Source organism: Mustela lutreola, chromosome 10 (genome assembly GCF_030435805.1).
Source record: "Mustela lutreola isolate mMusLut2 chromosome 10, mMusLut2.pri, whole genome shotgun sequence".
In the NCBI taxonomy this organism is placed as follows: Eukaryota; Metazoa; Chordata; class Mammalia; order Carnivora; family Mustelidae; genus Mustela; species Mustela lutreola.
In genome coordinates, this window is record NC_081299.1 from 82,996,341 (window position 1) to 83,016,994 (window position 20,654).

At 34.6% G+C, this 20,654-nt stretch overlaps 1 protein-coding gene across 5 annotated transcripts in view; it reads right to left on the reverse strand.

The window, feature by feature from the left end:
- The window catches only part of DPYD (dihydropyrimidine dehydrogenase), an 833,169-nt gene that overhangs the window by 380,462 nt on the left and 432,053 nt on the right, over positions 1-20,654 (reverse strand). The window lies entirely within an intron of this gene.

Genomic DNA, 20,654 nt, shown 5'->3' on the forward strand with positions numbered 1-20,654 from the left:
CTGCTCCTTGTCAAAACATTTTCTGTTCATATGTGAGTGTTGACTGTGGTGAGAGACTTAAAAAGATTTTAAGGAAAATCACTGAAGCCACACTCTACTCCCTATTAGCATAATAAAATTTGAGTAGCTTCATTAAAATCTCTTCTTTTAGAACCACACCTTGCATGCTTTTTTACAACAAATTAGCTACCAATTGGACTACTGACCTTCTATGCATGTAAATCATAGCATGTTTTCCTTCCCTTTAAAATCAGCTTTTGTTTCCAAATGAAGATTTATTTTGCCAGTTGATCACAGTCTGAACATACACCATAAATCATGAAGAGCACAGTCTGCAGATATATGTTTCAAGTTCAAGCAGCAATGATCTGCTACTTATAATCCCGAAGACAATAAACATTTTTATCCAATCAACCAGATTCTAAAGAAATTCAAAGAATGGAAAGTCTTTGAAATATACAGGTTTTGGATATCAAATTACCTTTGAAACCCCCCACCCAGAAGTATCTCTAACAAAATCCATTTGAAATACTGCTTCAATATTCTAAAAAATCAATAATTTAAACCACAGGTTGAACATTTTTACTGCTTCCACGGCAGACTGTCATTTTTCGAAATGAAAATGCTAATGATACCGAAGGGGAAAGCACTAAGCAGAAGAGATGCATGAATGAAGCCTTGGATTGGCTAGACCTGCTGGTTTGATCTCTTTCTCCCTCACTCATCTGTGACAAAATGTCTTTTAAAATCAACAACTTTCATTTCAGTGTTTCTAAAAAATGCACTTCTCTGTTGTACATTATATCCTTCTCTATAGGAAGTTAAGGAATGTGCTGGAGCAAGACATTTTATAGTAAATATGAATACAGAATGTAATATCAAGTAGGCTGTATTATTTCAGCATAGTCTATAATGTCGGGACACCTTTAAAATATTGCACAGAACACTGGGGAGAAGATAATCCCCTACTACCAAGGATTTTCATATTCATATCACTGTACTAAAACACAAGTAGTGAAGGAAGCCATGGAAATCCAGGGCCCAGAGGAGTTCAGTTCAGAAGAAACTTTCATTGCCTGTCAAATTATCTATAGTGTTTAAATTTTTAAAAGATAAAGGGGTGAGTTCAGGGTCATGTCCTTCTCTCTGGGGGTTCTGGATTTGAATCTGCTTTACCTGACATACAATCTTGCTAGTAAAGTGGGTGAATTCCGGAGCAAAATCATATTCGTCCCAAATCAGGTGTCACTCATGAGATGTGAAACGTTCTTCCCAGAAGGTAGGCCAGGGAAATAAAACCAACAAAACAATCATTATCAGTGAATAGTGAAACATGATCCCAAGAGCTGTGGACTTATGAGGGAGAAAGCTTGTCCCAGAAAATAGGGTCCTGAAGAGGGCCCATAGTCCATCTTGTAACAGGTTTCTCATTTCTTTCCTGAAAGCCTGCAGCAACTTAAATTCAACCTGTAGCCAAATGATGGCAAAAGAACACTTCTGATCAATTTTTATCATATGATAAATCATACCACATTTTCATCTGGAAGGAAAAAAATCCCAATATGAAATAGAAGAGTTCTCTCTTCTATTTCATATTGGGATTTTTTAAACTCAGTATTTGCTGAGTGTCTGCTGTCTTTGTGGCACTGAACTATGACTGTAGGGGACACAAAGAAAACCAAGGGAATTCGGAAATCGTTAAGCCTCAGTTTGTCCATGCAGTAGGGATTGTGACATCTCACACAGTGAGTTACTGGGAGTAAAAGAGGAAGGGTACATTATGTGGGTTTCAGAAGGCCTGAAATGTACTATTTAAACAATAAATACCCAGTGCTAATATTTTTTAGAGGGAGATGGATCTGGTACTCAAGTGATTCTAAAGAAAAATTAAAATGTTCTAATGAAGCATGTAGCATGGCAGAACAGAAGGGAGCTAATAGTTGGTTCGCCCACTCCATTTTACAAGGCTACATATATGGTGTGTTAGGGACACAGCTGCAATTTTTGTCTCCCTCCTATTAAAGCAGGAAGTTCTAGAACTTCAAAGGTATATGGGAACACAGTTTAAAGGGAAGAGAAATTCTTCAAAGAGGGTCACATCTATAATGATTCACGATAGCAAGAGAAGTGCCAGATAGGTCAGACGTGGGGAAAGGCTCTTCAGATGGGAGCATCCTGCATAAATACGTGCTGGTGGGAGGCAGAACATAGACAGCATCTGCCATGAACATGCAGACTCCCCTTATGCAGGTTTTTCTTGAGCAGCCAGAATTCCACGTGTCCAAGGATGGTCTAGAGACCATATAACAACAAGAACATGTGGGGTCCGAGAAACAGCATAAGGCTACTGAGGGGATACTTACATTTAAAAAATCTTAGCCCTCTGTTACTAAGTCTTTTTGTGAAAAGGCATAGATGAAATGAAGGTTAAGAAAATATTGTGTTGTGATGACAGAGTGCCTTGTGTGACACACTAAGGCGTGTGAACTTTGTCCTACAGGTAGACCGTGAAGAGACATGTCCAAATATACTTTAGGGAGATAAATTTGGTTGCAAATAAGTACATTGATTTCTGTCAGTAGATGCACAGAAATCAGGCCTTTTAAGAGGTTCATGCAGTGTTCTAAGTGAGGATAAAGGAGGTCTTGAGTAATGAAAGTCAGCGTGAGGATGGAAGATACATATTTATGTACTGTTCTGGATTGGGCAACTTATTCTATGGAAATGATCAATACCCTTCTTGAGAAAGAAGGGGAGGGAAAGAGAGAAAGAAAGAGGATGGTGTGGGGGGACAGAAGGAGAGGGAGTGGGGGAAGAGTGAGGGGGAGAGACAGTTCACATGTGAACTCAAAGTTTTAATGAATTTGCCTTTTGAAGCTTGCATCAAAATTATTTGTTCCATTGTTGAATTTATTATTATTGATTATGTTATTATTACATTAGCATTTGAGTCTGTGAAGTGCTGTAAGACAGTTTGTTAACGATTTGTCATGACACCTCTGCCAAGTGGGAGGATGACACACATCATTATCATTATTATTAAGATTTTCTTTTACAGCTGGTATCATGATAAATGATTTACAGATAAACATAGCAATACTCAAGTTATTTATATCAAGTTAATTAATCATATTGATTTAACATCCTGTTCTGTTAACTTTTCCCCTTTAGATGTTAGTTTTAGATCTAATTTTAGAATAATTAAATTGAGTTCAAACTTTGGAACTCTACATTAGTGCTTATATCTCATCTGAGAAATTATTAACATTTTCAGTTCAATTTTAATAACTGCAGTTCCTCTATTAGGGTGACCTTTTCTTTCCAAATATTTGAAGTAATTATAGTTGGAGAATAAAAGTACCCATTGACAGTTTTCTTTTGATATTGAAAAGTTCTGCTTCAGCGAATGGCACAGAACAGCAGAACCATGTTTTTCACCTCCTATATTCACTTTCTTTGTGAATGGAACAACCATAAGCAGCTGCCAAGCTGGAGATCCTGGAGTCATGCCTTCTCCCTTCCCATCTCTATCTTCATGAAATGAAACATCAAAGCTGGTACTTGAGTCTCCTTTATACGTTTCAAACAGGTTCACCTTACTCCGGCCCCAACCTAGAGACAATAGTGTTTCTTCCTTAGTATAATTTTATCTACTGTATGAACCACAACATTGCCATTTATCCACGCTAACCTCAGTGCCTGAGCATAGTGTCTGGAAATAGAGTAGTTTGTTATGAAACACTTGTAGAATGAATACTTGGACCCTCTCCCACTCTTATGTGGTTATTTGCTAAATACTGTATACCCTGCCATCAGAGAAACCTTTCTCAAAAGTACATCCAAGCCTGTCTTATCATTCTTAGCATAATGTCCATTTGTTATCCTTTAAGATGAAGTCTAAACTCTTCTCAATGAACAAACAAGGCCCTTTATTATCTGGTTCTAGCCTAATTTTCCCTCTTCTCATTACATCATCCTTCTAGTTAAGCTAAACACCCACTTCCACTGGGCTTTCCCTCTCTGCTTAACTTTGTACATGCTACTCCGTCACACCATGCCCCTCTTCTTCCTAGAGGCATGGTTCAGGATTCCTCTTAGACTCAATCTATTTTCCAGTATTATATTACTTGGCATAATATTGGCATAATAATAATACAGGTCACATATTGTATGACTGCATTTTTACAAAATGTCCAAAATAGGCAAATCCATGGAGACAGAATGTACATTAGTGGTCTCCAGGGGCTAGGGGATGTGGAGAATGGGGAGTGACAGCTAATAGATATGGGTTTCTTTTCAGGAGTGATGGAAACACTCTGAAATTAACTAGATAATAATGGCAAAAGTTACATATTTTAAAAGAGTAAACTTTATGGTATCTAAATTATAAAAGAAAACAAAAGAGTTTTAGAATCAGGTTTTGGCTAAGGTTACTAATTATTGTTATTTCTTTACTTTGCATGTTTTAAATTATAGGTATAAAATTTTCTAAGGAATTGAAAAAAAATAAACTGATTACATAACACATATATACATATGTTAGGTACATGTGTATATGTAAATATAAATAAACACATATATGCTAATTTAGAGTATTATAAGAAATTCTTAACAGAGGATTATATGATCTCATGACATGTAGAACATATTCTTTTGATAGCTGTATATTAATGGAAATCATTTAGATTTTAATAGAAAAAAATATCGAAATTTATATGTAAACATAAAGGAGGAATTTTTCTTTAAGGTTGTGTCTTATAAAAATTCTTCCCTAAAACTTTAATTACAATGATAGATCTACTTGATTTCTATTTATGCAAGCTTTCATCACTTATAATAAATATACTTTTCATATTATCTCCCTGAGGAATAAAATGAAAAACTGAGTAGATCAAAATGTAGAATGGTTGAAGTTGCAACACTGACCTCCATCTGATTTTCCCCCTCAAGAGATATATCTTTAAATAAGCAATTTCAATGTTTAGCCTTGTATTCCCTTTGCTTCTATCTTGCATAATTTCTTTATAAAGACTTCATAACCTAAGACTCCACATAGAATGAATGTGATTTTTTCTTTATTCTTGAAATAAAGAGTACTTTTATTTTACATCATTTTTATATCTGTGATTTAATATTTTAAAATATTGCTTTATTTTTTTTTTTATTTTTTTTTAATTTTTTATTTTTATAAACATATATTTTTATCCCCAGGGGTACAGGTCTGTGAATCACCATAAAATATTGCTTTAAAACAGGTTGAAAAACACCTTTTCTTCTCAAATAGTAAATATTTTCATTTACCATGCATTTATCTCCAAAGTTAATGCTAATTCAAAGACATTTTAGAGAGCACATAGTATGTATTTCTTTCTTTCTATTTCAAAACATAGTAGATACAGAACTTCAAATTCTCCATGGAAAACAGTGAGAAAAAATATATACATATCCACCCAATCATAAGCAGACATATATGTTATTCGCTAAGAAAGCAGAAAAAAATCTGATATCATAATTTCATTTAAGGCCTTCTTATCTTTTAGATATCTAGCTTTGAAATGTTCAGAATTTTCTCTTGCTTTCTTAACACAAAAGTACAAATCCAAGATTTATTGTGCACCTGTAACCTTTCATTTCAACTACAACCTATAATCCACAAAAATGCTGAAATCTGGGTGGTAAGTGGTAATAGAAGTGATCATTTGTATCAGGTCCCTCACAAAGAGGAGACATGTATGTGTACCTAAATTCAGTCGTAAGGGGCCTGTAGTCTTCAATGGATTAGTTTACTTACAGAGAGAATCTGCATGTATTTCCAATCATAGATAACTTCTGAAATAGAAGTTAAACTTCCTCAGCTATAAAGAATAATAATAGCAGGAAAACTAACCCCTGGAACTTCTAGTTTTAAAGGCACTCAAATTTGCAGGTAAGTCATACCCACTCAGAAGTGAAAAACATTTAATACGATATTGAAATATTCTATTTTTTATATTTTACTAAATTATAAGCAAAAGCTAGTTGCATGATAAAATCATATAAATGGCAAAATTGAGATTTTCTCACTAAAAATAAAATGTTTTGGGGTGCCTGGGTGGCTCAGTTGGTTAAGCATCTGACTGTAGATTTCAGTTTAGGTCATGGTCTCAGGGTTGTGAGACAGATCCCTGCATTAGCCTCAGCACTGGGCATGGAGCCCATTTCAGATTCTCTCTCTGCCCTTCCCCTCTGCCCCTCCCCATGTGGCGCGTTCTCTCGTGCTTTAAAAAAATTAATTAATTAATTAATTGATTAATTGTTTTATTTCTTTAAAGTATTATCCAAACATATCTGTCTTATGTCCAATATTTTATGGTTCTTAGTAATGCATAAATTAAAAAATAATGAGCCCAAAGTTCTTATTTCAGTTGTCTATTACAGTTGTATTTGTCATCTTTTCATTTTTTTCATAAAAGAGACAATTTTTCCCTTAGATGCAGGGGATTTTTGTAATTTTTTTGCACATGAACAGCAAATAACATATGTTAAAAAGAGGAACTGCGAAAACGCAATGTGTATAGTAATATAATGTGATATAGTGTATCAGAGCTGATACGGGGCAAGGAAGCAGCATATTTTACATGTTGAAGCACATTTTAAGCCTTCCTTTACTCACGTAATTTAGGCTTCAGATGTATTTGTCAATTGCTCACTGCAGAATAGCTGCAGAACTGAAACAAAACCTTCAGTATAAAAATGACAACCCTTTTGTTTCCACTAAATCCTTATTCTGTCATCCACTGGCAGTGAGCTTTCCAGTCATGTTCTCTGCCAGTCCTTACCAGTTTGCCAATTACACAAGCTGCTTCCCAGACATCAGACACAAATTCCACAAGACTGCTGTGCAAGCGTACCCTAATTAACCATCAGCTTAATTAGACAATTTACTGTGTAATTAGCAGGCAATTAGTCAACACCTCTCAGATCTTATTGACTGCTGTGACAGCCTTTCTGTCTCTCCACATTCCAATACACAACAGCGACCATGTTTCTAGCACTCTTCAACCCGGTACGACATGGCTCTGGATGGAGAAGTGGGTAGTATTATATAACTAAAGAAAAAAATCAATATGTAGCCTGTCCAATTATTGAGCTCTTTATAAACTTGCCTTTTATTTAATACAGGAAGTCCAATATTAAAGATATTTTAAGTACCCACTCCAAAAATGGTTATAAAGTCAACTTCTTAGTAAGTTTTATTTCATGTTTTTATATAAAACACTTTTCATTGTGTGTACTATGAATTACGTTCCATGACTGGCTATGCCTATAATATTTGAGTGACTTTTCTGATATGTGTGTATCAGCCCTATTTGATTAAATCCCATTAATGTTAATAGCAGGTACAGACACAAATCCCACCTACACTGAGGTATTCTAGGATAGAGCAGCATTTTCTCATTTTCTCTCAGTGAAATATGAAGATGGCCAGACACCGGGAATCACAACTTGGGTGTTTTAACATTTACATTAACACTTATTAATTTTTCATGAAAAAGCATTTTTAAAAACTTCGCTCTCTGAGTCCATGTGTATGTCGCATAACATCCGTTGCTCTTTGCAGTGAAATTTCTGACCCCTATAAGCTACTTCCCATTTTCTGAAGATTTTATGATTGGTAACTAATGAGATCCCAACAGCTAGAAGGAAGTACAATTCTGCACCTTTTTTCTTTCTAGAAATACTAAAGAAGATAAATTTTACTGAATGATTTAAAAGTCATAAAATCTCCTATTAGTGGAAAGGAAGAGAAAGGAAGACTACATGACCATCCCTTCATAGTTTAATTGGTTAGTTGGCATCTACATTTCCCGATATCTGGCCAACTGCTATAAAAATAAACTACTTGCTACAAATTCCTATGTTATTTACACGTTTCCATTAGCAGTAATTTTCTTTCTTTCTTTCTATTTTTTTTTTTTTTTCATTTTGAATATAAGGGTCTGAAAATTCTGGGCAAGGAGAACAGCTAGCGAAGCTGAGAATGAGGTTGACTTATTGGAGCAACCCAGAAAAGGCCATTATGGCTCTAGCTTAATTGGTACAAGGTGAAGTAGAATGAGATGAGGTCTGAGAGATAGGCAAGAGCCAGATGATAAAGTGATTATACAGGATTTTGGATCTTATTTGAAAGGCTATGGGAAGCTTCTGGAATATTTTAAGCAAAGGAGGGACACGATATGATTTATGTTGTAAAAGAACATCCAGGCCATGGTCTGGGGGCTGCAACGTAGGACCAGACCAGAGTGCAAACAGGGAGGCTCTTGCAGGAGACTGGAAAAGTATTTAGTGAGAAATGATGGGGACTTGGATGTGGGTGTACCGCTGAGAAAGAATCCTTAAATGAGAGGGGCAAAATTTGATGATTTTATGTGCTTTAATAAATGATTACATAACTATTTGTGTTTAAATTTTGTATGCAGATTATGGTAACAATATTTTTAATGATACAGTGTTTTACATGTTACAAATCATTTTTTTTTAAGATTTTGTTTATTTATTTATTTGACAGACAGAGATCACAAGTAGGCAGAGAGGCAGGCAGAGAGAGAGGAGGAAGCAGGCTCTCTGCCGAGCAGAGAGCCCGATGTGGGGCCCGATCCTAGGACTCTGGGATCATGACCTGAGCCGAAGGCAGAGGCTCATGTTACAAATCATTTTTACATCTTGTATTTTTAAAAAATTCCAACTGAGTTATTGCTAAAATACTGTAAGAAAGGAAAGGCAGGTATTGTTTTAAATTATTAGTGAGCATGCTGAGGTTTAGAGAAGTACTTTATTGACAGTCATATTACTTAGGAAAGAGATGACCCTCAACACTTTCTTCCAAATAAAGAGAAACGGCTATAATACTTGAATAATAACTAATGTGATTTGCTGTGAAAACCACAACTGAGATTTTAGGGTTAAAATAACCCCTCCAGGGGCACCTGGGTGGCTCAGTGGGTTAAAGCCTCTGCCTTTGGCTCAGGTCATGATCCCAGGGTCCTGGGATCAAGTCCCACATCGGCTCTCTGCTCAGGGAGAGCCTGCTTCCCTCTCTCTCTGCCTGCCTCTCTGCCTATCTCTGTCTGTGAAATAAAAAATAAAAATCTTAAAAAAAAAAAAAAACCAAAAAAACCAAAAAACCCTCCAGCCTTCTGCATGCAATCTCATTTTTCTCTTTTAATACATCCTTTTCTTTGTGTAAATTCATTTTAACTTTGGTGCCATAACATTTCTTGTATTCATCAAGAGAAGATTTCAAAATACAATGCAATGTTTGTTTATTCACCTTCTGAAAAACCATACACTGAGTGTATGGTTACCTTATGCTGCTTACCTTACGCTGGCTGTGACAGAAAATCCAAGTATCCTTTTGGCAACTTCACAGAACTCCAACTACAGGGAATATAACTGAGCAAGGGCCCAGCTCTTCTGCTGTGAGATCCATTCCTGCATTGTACTGCACCATGACTCAGCCAATAACTGAACAGGACAGAGAGACTAAAGCAGGCTCGTTCCTGAGATCTGAGGACTTCTCAAAGACTTCACTGAAACTTCCTTAGATGTAAGCCACTCTAGGATGCTTCCCTTCCATCTCCCTTTCTCCCTCCTTCACCTGCAGCCAGACTTATATTACTGCCTTATGACTCTCCCAGGTTTCTCTACCTTCCTCCATATTTGTTTTCATGCATATTTCACCTAACAAAATTCTTGCACATTTAATCCCATCTTGGCAACTGGTTAGTGGGAAACCTAGACTAAAACAATTCTGATGTTAGGTTAAATGGAACCTCAGTGATCAATTAAATGCTACCCACAAAATCCAGAAAAAAAAAATCTGAGTATGAGAGAAATTTTGTAAAATTTAAGAAATTTTTATAATGGGCCATAATGCAATTAATGTCAATAATTAAAGTGTGACAGATGTTAGTAATATAACAGTATCAAAATGTGGATTTTGGCTGAGATCTTAAGAGGAACTGAAATAAATTACAAAAATAAATGTTCCCCTTGAAGAAATATTCAAGTATATGACAAAAATCTGCTTAGAGAGCTCTTATACACTTCTCCTTCAATAAGGATACAAAAGTTGGGGATACTGGAGATTTTAAGATGATTTCTTTGGATCATACTAATTCTGTGTTTTTAGCCTCTTTGGTAATCCCAAGCCCCAAGAGAGGGGTTAAAAGAGAGACCCTGAGAATACTCAATATGTATTCCCTGCAATTTATTTTTCCTTTTGGAAGGGGAGAGTGTAGTGTACAGTACTCTTTGATACATCTAAATGGTAAAGCATAGGCTATCTGCTGCTGAAAAACGAGTTAAAAGAGATGCAAATATATCTTGACCAGCCTGCATTTCTAGGATTTTTCATGGCAAAGCAAATGTAAAATTTTCCTGTGGACCAGTTAAGGGACCCATATAAAATAAGTTAATGTGAGGTCACTCTAAGGTCTTTTCAGTAGGGACCCTGAAAAAGCAAAGAGGTCTCTGCAGGGGGGATAAAAAATAAGGTAAATAACTCAAGGGCTCCTAGGAATTGTGTAGGAAGTAAATTATAACCAGAGATTCAAAAGAGCCATAGGGGAGAGCCAAAGGGTGGGAGAAATTTTTGAAGAACCTATGGCAACACCCAAGAAAAAAGAGCCTAAAAATATGTCTCCTAAAGAAGAATATTATAGCTGTACAAAATTATATTTATCCCCAAAAGTGAATTGTTCATCATGAAATAGTGATATTTGCCAATTTAATATTCACAGTATTGCTAAACAATGCACTACATTCCAAGACACATCTGTGTTACTGATTAGACTAGGGAAAGAGTCAATTACCATGTATTTTCCAGTTCCTTCATTTGCAAAGCCTGAAGGTCACAGGACCTGCCTTCCAGGGGTTTATATTCAAGAAGGAGAAAAATAAACAAATACATAAAGAATTCATTCTATCTTTTATCAACTGAACAAAATTTTATAAAAGCTAAGAGACTGAGAAAAAGATAACCATTGGTCAACAACCACTGGATCATCAATGACTTTTTAACATTTGAGTAGGAGAAGAAATTATCTTAGGAGGAAAAATGCAAAATTAAGGTATAGAGGACACAAACATAATAAGCCTAGTGATTAGACTGGTTTAATCAGAAAAGAGAGACTGTGTGAGAAAACGTAAAAGATATTACTAAAAATGGTGAACAGGAGTTACATTATGATTAACAGCAAATTCCAAATTGAATTAAGTAATTACTTTGCTTAAAACCTCTTCAGGTTCCCTGTTGTCTATACAAACACATTTGAATTCCTAGCCTAACAGACCTTTCCCATAGTCTCTCCAGCTACTTATACTACCTTGTGATACATATGCTGAATCTTACCTAAGATTTAGCTGCTGAATCTTAAATATGCACGGCACTCTCATGACCATGAATGGCCATGTGCTATCCATTCTGCCTAGAATAAAGATGAAGCTCAAACATGAAGTCATTTTTCTTTATAACAATTGGAGGAAACACAAGGAACAGGACAGACTGGACCAAAGACATAATTTTATGATTCTGATGAACTGTCTAAAACCATGCAAGGATCACCTTATTAGTAATGATAATTTGATTTTTCTTCTTTTCCAAATAGTCCTTGTAACTTTTATCATATCATATTGTCTGCCCTCTACATTTTTCCAATTCATCTTGTAGTTATAATCTAAGTATGGAATTATATACTGAGGTGGCTTCCACCCTCACTGTGCATATCCAATACAGAGTTTTAATTAAAAAAAAACCTCTTAGAGATTAAAAAAAAAAAAAAAGGAGGAAAATACTGCTTATTAAGTAACATTTTTAGTCTAAGAATCTCTGTTGCCTTATGTCAATATTCAGTCTTTTGGTGTATGCTCCGAAATAGAGTTCAAGTTTTCTAGAGCAAAGACCATTTATATTAACACACACACACACTATATGAATGATCAGCACCTAACAAATATGTGTCGAGTGAATGAGATAAAAAAGAGGGTATAGAAAGGACATTAGCAACAGCTCTCAGAATACATCTAGTCTAGACCATATACCTAAAAGTGACACTTGATGATACTTTTAGATAAATTTTAACTTTGAGGGTGAACTGGCAGAAGAAGAATGATACATTGTTCCAAACATGTGGGATACCAGGAAAGAAACTTACAAATGAGTAAATAGAGTAGGATAAAAAGAGCAATGGACTTAGCTGAAGTTTACTTAAGAAGCAAATGGAGAAGTTCAGCAACTAAAGGTAACTGGAATATGAAAAGGAAGCTTGCCTGAATATTTCTTTAAAAAAGCAGTCACTTCCTTAAGCATCTAATAGCACTTCATTTTAGAAACAGTGCTGATTGAATATGAAGCCAACTGGGAGTCATGTAAGAGGAAGGAGTATGGAGAGAATTGCAGTTTAAAACTGAGTAAGTCTTAAAACAAGATGGACAATGTAGGAATGTCTTTAATAAAAACTTGACAGTGAGGTAATCACTGGTTTTATATTTCAAGTATTTTAGTGAAGGATAAAGAATATCCTTATGTAGTAATAGCTAGAATCTTTTTAAAAATCAATGAAGAAAATACAGAGGCAAGGAGTGTATTATGGAATTCAAGCCATTTAATTTCAACCAAGACTAAATCATCCAAACAAAGCCAGAATTTGGATATTGTTGACTTAGTTAAATTAAAAACTTGCAAAAGAATTATGTGAGACAGGAAAAGAGTAAAATCACTCTCTCAATTAGCAGGACTGTATTTTATGAAAATTTCTGTTAGCCATAATTACAAGGATTTTCCATCAACCTGATATGATTTACTTTAAAACAAAACAAAACAAAAAACAAAAGTCCCAAAGCTGAAAAGTATTTTCCAATACAGGTTTGGTTCCTCTACGTGCTAACCCAAATCAAAACTGTGCACATCAATTTATATTATTAAAAAGTCTATTTGAGTCTCACGTTGTCCACTCTACAAAATGATTAACTAATTAACAAGTGTGAAATCACAGCCTGAAATGGAAAAGAAGTGAAGACGTAATTATATTGGAAAATTGACTGCTCTGCTTCCTAGTCAACTAGCCCAGTTATGAAGTAAAAGGTAAAAAAGATTGGGAGCAATTTAAATAACTTTAATAATGTACCTGGTTAAAAACATTACTTTGGCTACAATTAAAGTATTTATAGTTAATATTAGAAGTACATGCATTAGCCTGTGTTTGGAAACATCATAATCTATATTTTCTATTGAACAAACTAGGTCTGGCATACATGGCATGGATGAAAACAATGATTAGTTTAGAACCTTGGGGAAAGATGTGGAATATTTTTAATTAGATTCTAACTTGCAAGATTTAGTTTCAATATTGCAAGTGTAGAAACAAATGGGCATGCAAGGATACACATGTTCTTTTACTGTTGGTGAGATCACAGTTTCTTCATAGAAAAGCCTGCTAAATAGTCTTGAAGTGAGCATTTGGATGAAATCTCCCATAGGACTATTACATGTGAACTGTAGCCTTTTAATAAACCCATTCTTTATAATTTGAGGATGAGTCAATTTTAATAATTTCAATACAATAAAACTAAATAACAATTAAAGAACCTAACCAGGTGAGAATCAAACTATTAGTACATGGGAATCATTTATGGTTTTAAAATGTTAAAAGTCTCCCAGATGAGAAGTTTACATTGAATTTGTTTAAATAATTATAACTCCATAGTTAATGCATAAGTATATACCATGAGAAAAATACTGCACGATAAATAGAAATTAATTATGCACCAAATTTGAAGCTAGGACTATAACAGAGAAAATATTGCACTGGACAGTTGTTTATTTATTGTTTCATAGACTTTCATAATAATGTAATACAGAAACTCAATAACAATAAAATAAATCAGTTTGACTTAATGTTTAAAAAGATTCAGATCTTTATTTCTAATAAGGCCTTTTAGAATGAGTTACAAGAGTAAATTATAGTCTTTCGTATTGTAATCCAAAGAGAATTGACTGAGCTCTAAAATATTATTACGTAACATTTTTGTGAAATTTTTCTTAACAGCTCCAGATATTATTTTTAGCATTTATAGTCCTGACAACGTTATTCCTGAATTCTTGTCTGGTTGATAGGTGCTATAGCAATTTGTGCAAATGTAGGCAACTTCCTCTCAATTAAGATAATGTGGATCGAAACAAGTTTCCTGAAATCCACATGGGAGAACAGACAACCTACATGGTAAAAAGTCTGCAAACCTTATTATAGAAAGGAAAACAGGACTATTTAGAAAAGAAAAAGAAAAGGCTTGTTGATAGGACATGAGAGCTGTCTCCAAGTAACTGAAGAGCTGTCATGTGGAATTGTGGTTCAAATTAGAATCCTATAATTATTCATTCATCTAACAAGTATGTATTGCATCCTTCCTATCTACCAGACATAGTTCTTGGCACTGGGCATACAGTAGTGAGCAAGAAAGACAACATCCCTCTTATGTAAACCTTACTTTGAATGGTCAAAACAGAAAAATAAACAAGTAAAGAAATACGTGATCGAGAAAATGATAATTTCATACGGTGGTAAGTGCAGTGAAGAAAAAATACAAAATCAACCAGGGAAACATGACACAGGAAGACTGAGTTTTGGACAGTCAGCACAGACTTCTCTGATGAGGTAAGTTTTAATTTGAGAACTGAATGAGAAGCAAGAGCTCTAGGTTTAAAGATCTGAGGGCATAGCACTCCAAAGTGAGCAGACACTAGCAAAAAGGCCTAAGAGAAGGAGGACACTGCCATGTTGGAGGAGTACAAAGAGGTGCCAGTGTGCCTAAAGAAAATTGGCACAGAAGGAGATTGGCTTTGGACAATGGATAGACAGTGGATTTCTAGAAGGATTTTATTATTATTCTTTTCTTTTTCAAGTGTTTATTAAATTTAGTTAGTTAACATACAGTACAGTATTCATTTCAGGTGTAGTATTTATTGATTCATCACTCTCAGAAGATTATAAATCAAAAGTCTCTCTCCATGACACTATACATAAAACCAAAAAGAAATAAAATCATGGGTGCTGCTCTGCTTGAGAGGTAGGAGATAGAAAACCCTCAGTACACTTGCTCAGTTGAACCCTACGTCTCTGCCAAACATTGATGGAGTCAAACTGCCTTCAATTCAGACATAAAATAAGAAGATTTGGAGAGGATAAATTAGAAAATATGATATACAGGAAAACATCTGGATTTGTATCAAATAGACCTTGGTTCAATCCTGCTGCCGAGGATGTCAGCTTTTGGATCGGAGGAACAATTTCCATGTTCCCAAATCCTGGTCTGGACTAGTGACTTGCTCTAACCAACAGAAGGAGGGTGGAAATTATATTGTGCAAATTCAGAGTCTCAGACTCATCATTTCCACTCTTGCATTTTTAGAATACGGCCACTTTGTGAACAAGCTCCATGCAGTCTCTTTGAAGATGAGACCATATGGAGAACTAGGCCCAGTTATGCCAGCTAAGGTCCTAAACACATGAATAAAGCCATCAAGCACCACCAGCCACCAAGTCTGTCAACTCACTGCAAATGCATGAGTAAGAACAACTAATGTCACATGGGTCAAAGTCAAGCCCACACAGCTGCACCCTGACCAGACTGCCAACCTATAGAACCAAGAGCAGATTACTTATTGTTTAAAACTACTAAATTGTGCTTTGATATACAGCAAGAGACAAGTAATACAGAAATTGGTTATGTTTGCTAACATAACAGAATCTAAAACATGTGGCATTGGCTTTCGAAATGAGAGGGGGGCAGAGACCTCTCTTGGAGAATCAAGAGTCAGCTGTTAGTAAAGGCTGGAAAAATGGTGAACAAACTGTTAGTAGAGGCTTGAAATGCAGTGTGAAAATTGTTATTGGAGACTGGGAAAGGGTGGCCTGTATTATGTAGTGACAGAACAATTGGCAAGAATATCTCTGGTGATAATTCAGAAGATGGAAAATGTACATAATGTATGTGTGGATCTGACTAAAGAAATATCTAGACAAAACACTGCAAGTGTCAGTTGAATGTTTCTACTCAAGAATAGTAAGGTACTGTAAGAGAGAAATTAGCTAAAAAAGGATATATTTAATTTGCTAAGCAAACTTAGCAAAGCGAAAGGGCCCAGGACTTGCTGTGTTAGAAAGTAAAATTATTCTTAGTATTTTTTCTACCCTGAAAGAAAGAGGTTTTCAAAGTAAGAAATGACCTTCAGGTAAAGATCACATTAAGAGTGTTGCTTTGTGATCCTTTGTTAAGATTTTAGAAAGATTTAAAGCAGGTTCTAGTTGATTTTCTCAGGTAGACAATATTGATTCTAAGAATCTCAAAAACATTGAGTCGCAGCAGGAAGACATATCCAAAATGGATAAAAATCTGTCTCAAAAAGAATTATGAATGTGGCTTTAGGGTATGTAGTCAGCCCTTAATAGATTCAAAGAGTTTTTAAGAAAGTTTTCTGATGACATGATTAAGAACTAGGACTACAGGGGGCAATTGAAATAAAGATAATAGGGATTCTTAACTTTCCACGGCAGCTAATAGGTTGAAAAAGATACTCAACTGCCAGGAATGGCCAACACTGGCCATTTCTTAACTAAAACAGAACAAAAACTCAGAGGATAGAATAAGAGCCCTGAGAACCGAGCCAACAGTGGATAGGAAAAATGAATTGTGGAACCATTACCAGGGAGCAGGATGGGGTCCTACTCAAGGAACACTGTCTTACCCCCAACAAGGCAAGAGAGATAATAAAGTGATGGAGAGAGAGACTCAGCAATCTGAGCAATTACAGTAACTCCAGTTGAGGGTCCATATGTATGAATGAGGCCATCTTGCCAGTACCCGGGCATCCCTCCAACTAACTGAGAATGCATGAATGAGTCCAAGTGACACCTTGTGAAGCAGAAGAACTGCCCATGTGAACTCAGTATGTGACTGTGAGCAAATAAATAATTGTTGTTCTAAGTCCTGGGCAATTGGTTTAACTTTCTCACTCTTTTATTTCATATGAAAAAAAAATTTTTAAATACTATCTTACCACTTCCAAAAAACATTTGGCAATGTCTATACTTTCTATGCACTTAACAAATGGTAGTTAATTATGTGTATAGTAATGATCATTCTAACAACAACAATGTACATTACTAAATAACTTGTGCAAGGTAGAGCCTTAGAAACAGCTTTGGACAGAGACTGGATTCTCCCAGGCAAAAGTTGTTTTCACTAGACGTCACTGCCTCTCCACACTTGTCAGCCCTTCTCTTGGGTGTATATTCACTTAGAAAAACAAAACAAAAAAACCTACCATATTTAAAAATCAACAATTCATTTATGTTAATAAGCTAGACTAACTTATTCCATGGTGTCTCTGAGGGCAGAACTATAAAACATGGATGGAACATTCAAGAAAGGCCAATTTGGGGTCAATAAAAAAAGATATTCCTAAAATAGGGTTATCCATAGCTATAAGAAGCTGCATTGCCTTAAAGATCTAGCATATTTCTTGTTATTAAAGGCACTCCAAAACAAGTTACATTTACCCTGTCATAGCTATTGACACATAAGCTTAGATAGTTGGCCAAATGATTTTTATTTCCCTTCCTAAAATTGTGCAATACATATTCTGTTTTCTCAAAAATTCTCTATATTTTAAAGACTCTCAAGTCTTAAAACACTACCCATTCATTTAAAAACTCCACTGACATTTTCATTTTCAGACATGTATAGATGCACCACAGAAAGCAACATGGGATATGAAAATTTTAAATTGGCCTTTTCTCCCTTGATTGAGATCAATACTCAGAACAGTCAATTTTTTATGTGTTAACTGTCTGTTCATATGACTGAAAAAAAAGGAACTCAATATGCTTTTGCCAAAAATCTATTTATTCATTTATTGACTCATTTATCCAACGAATATTTATGAAACATTTATCAAACTCTTCCTGTACACTAAGCATTATGTTATGTGGTATAAGGTTGTATTTTATGGAAAAAGCCACTATCAATATTTGATTCCAAAGAAATAATGAAGAACCTTAAATAATTCTCAGTTTTCAGTTTTTGGCATTTTATGTTGAGAGAATCTGTATATGTGCACCTCTTTGTCTAGTTATCTGATACTTATTAAAACAAAATATATGCAATCAAGATATTTTCTCACTAAAAATCAATCACAAGTTTATTCTAATATCTATACCATATATCTTATAAATGAAGTGAATTTTTGCTTACGTTTGAATCTGATTTGGAATAATAGCAAACACTTCTGAGTTTACCTATGTAGTGACAAAGATATATGCAACTTGCAGTCACAGATTACACATTTGCAGTATATAATATGTAGATGCCTGAGAGAACAAAATTTATGATATAATTTCCAAAAATAAAATCTTTTTATCTATTTCTTCTCAGTGGACATTGGCCAGGAGGTTCTTTAATGTGCAGTCTAAATAATTTTTAATATTGCCAATTAAACATAGCATCTCTCTGGTTTGTCATGATAGTTTAGTTTTAATTAAGCTTGACACTGATTTCTCTCCAACTTTTTAAAATTTAAACATGAATGCACTATATATTTATATGTAAAAATAATTTTAATTATATTTTCATTTCATTTTATGATGGTATTTTAAATATCATCTTTATAATACATAAAGAGAATCTCGAGAAAGGCAATCTATGTATTTTGGGACATTCCAGGGAAGACTGATTTTGGGAAGGAAGAATATAGTTAATAAAAGCCCTCTTTGATGTTATTTAATACAAAAGCAAACACAGATCTTTTTATACTTGACATTAAAAATCTGATCATTTGCCTCCCTAAAGAAACCACATACAGCTTTTATACAGACTGCACAGTAAGGAATAATAATATTTCTGTTTACTGAGATATCAACTGGCATTTCAGTGTAAGTCAATGGTCTATCGTTGCTACAGCATATTAGACCTCAATCTGGCATCTACAAATGTCAAGAGTATAAAAAAAAGTATAGGATGAAAATCAAAAGCATGTTCCGAACTCCCAAAAAAATAAAAAAAAAGGGAAACAAAGTTCACCTAAACATATTTGCTGCAGAAATCAGTGCAATATTCAGCTGTCAATCTAGAAAAACAACAAGGGAGCCACCCTGTCAGTAGGACAGGATAATAAAATTTCCAGCAGATGTTCAGGCAGGGCTCTAATTTTTACTGAACTCCCTTGGTAAGCATTTAATTTCTTTATCATATGCAGTCTCGGAAAATTGTACTTCATCAAAACTGTACTGTGAAATATTAATATTTCATATGATAACAAAACTCCATAGAATAACCTTTGTCATATTAAGAGCATCCAAATTTCAAATGTCAAGATTCTGAATTTTAATACATTTTAAGTAGATTCTTGAATTGGCATAATAAATTATAATAAGACTAATCTAAATTAATATACTATAATGTCACACAAATGTATAGTACATATAATATTGTAATAGATGTCTGTAGTAGGAGGCTGTGGGAAAACGTGTTTCTACCTACTGAGTTGTACGTTACAACATTTCATCAGACGCTCATAAGACAATTTCACATTCACAACAGGTTTAATCACTAATTAGGGACAACATAAGAAAACAAAACAAAACAAAACCCTAGATCTCTATGAAGCAAACTGACTATTTTGCAAAAACATGTATGGGAAACAATTGTTTTTGAAAATGACATTATATAAGCCTAAGGTGGCATCGTTATTTATGTCATTATAATCTGCAAAAATACATTTAAAATAGTCTTTGTACAAATATTGTGTTCTACTCACCATCAAAGCAAGTAACAGAGAGCTTCCTAAAGCCCCCAACATAATGTTTTATATGCCAAATTTAATTTGCATTTGCTCCTTACTCTCTCTTTGAACCAGCATCACAGACTTGTGAATTGATAGATTAAATTCAAATTGGAGGTTTAGAAGGAAGTTAGCTTCCACATTTAATTTTGCTGCTGATCCTAATAAAGGCAACTGCTCCTAGGTTACTGAAAGAGACAGCATCACAAATCAATGCATGTCACTAACAGAGTAAAGACAAATGTCTCTGATTAATCAGAATTCAATTTTTTGCAAGCAAACAGCAAATTCAAAGCAAACACCTTTTTTTCCTACAGTTCTTTACTTGTACCTGATTAGCTACCTATTTCTGTTTACACATAAAATTTTTAAAACAGAGTAACTATAATGTAGTCATTAGATGGTATTGGAGACTCAGTTTTTCTCAATGGATTAAACATTTGATTACAGCTTCCAAGTTATTCTTAAAGGATGAATTGAAACAAGACAAATGTACTATCAATATTCTACAAAGCTGTAAACAATTGATTAATGATATTCTAAAGCTGCATCCAGTAAGTTCTGTTTATCTTTACACTTTATTTAACCAAAGTATTTGAAAAAGAACCTCTCTTTAGTTATTTAAACATAAAAACATTTATGAAATTTTTTATGCCCCGGTTTTTCTAACTTTTGAGGATTCTCTAGATTTTCTTCATCACAGTTACACATAGCATCTTGTAAAGCTGTCAGAATAAGACAGCCGTAATGTTTTAGCCATACTAATGCTAGCTATTGA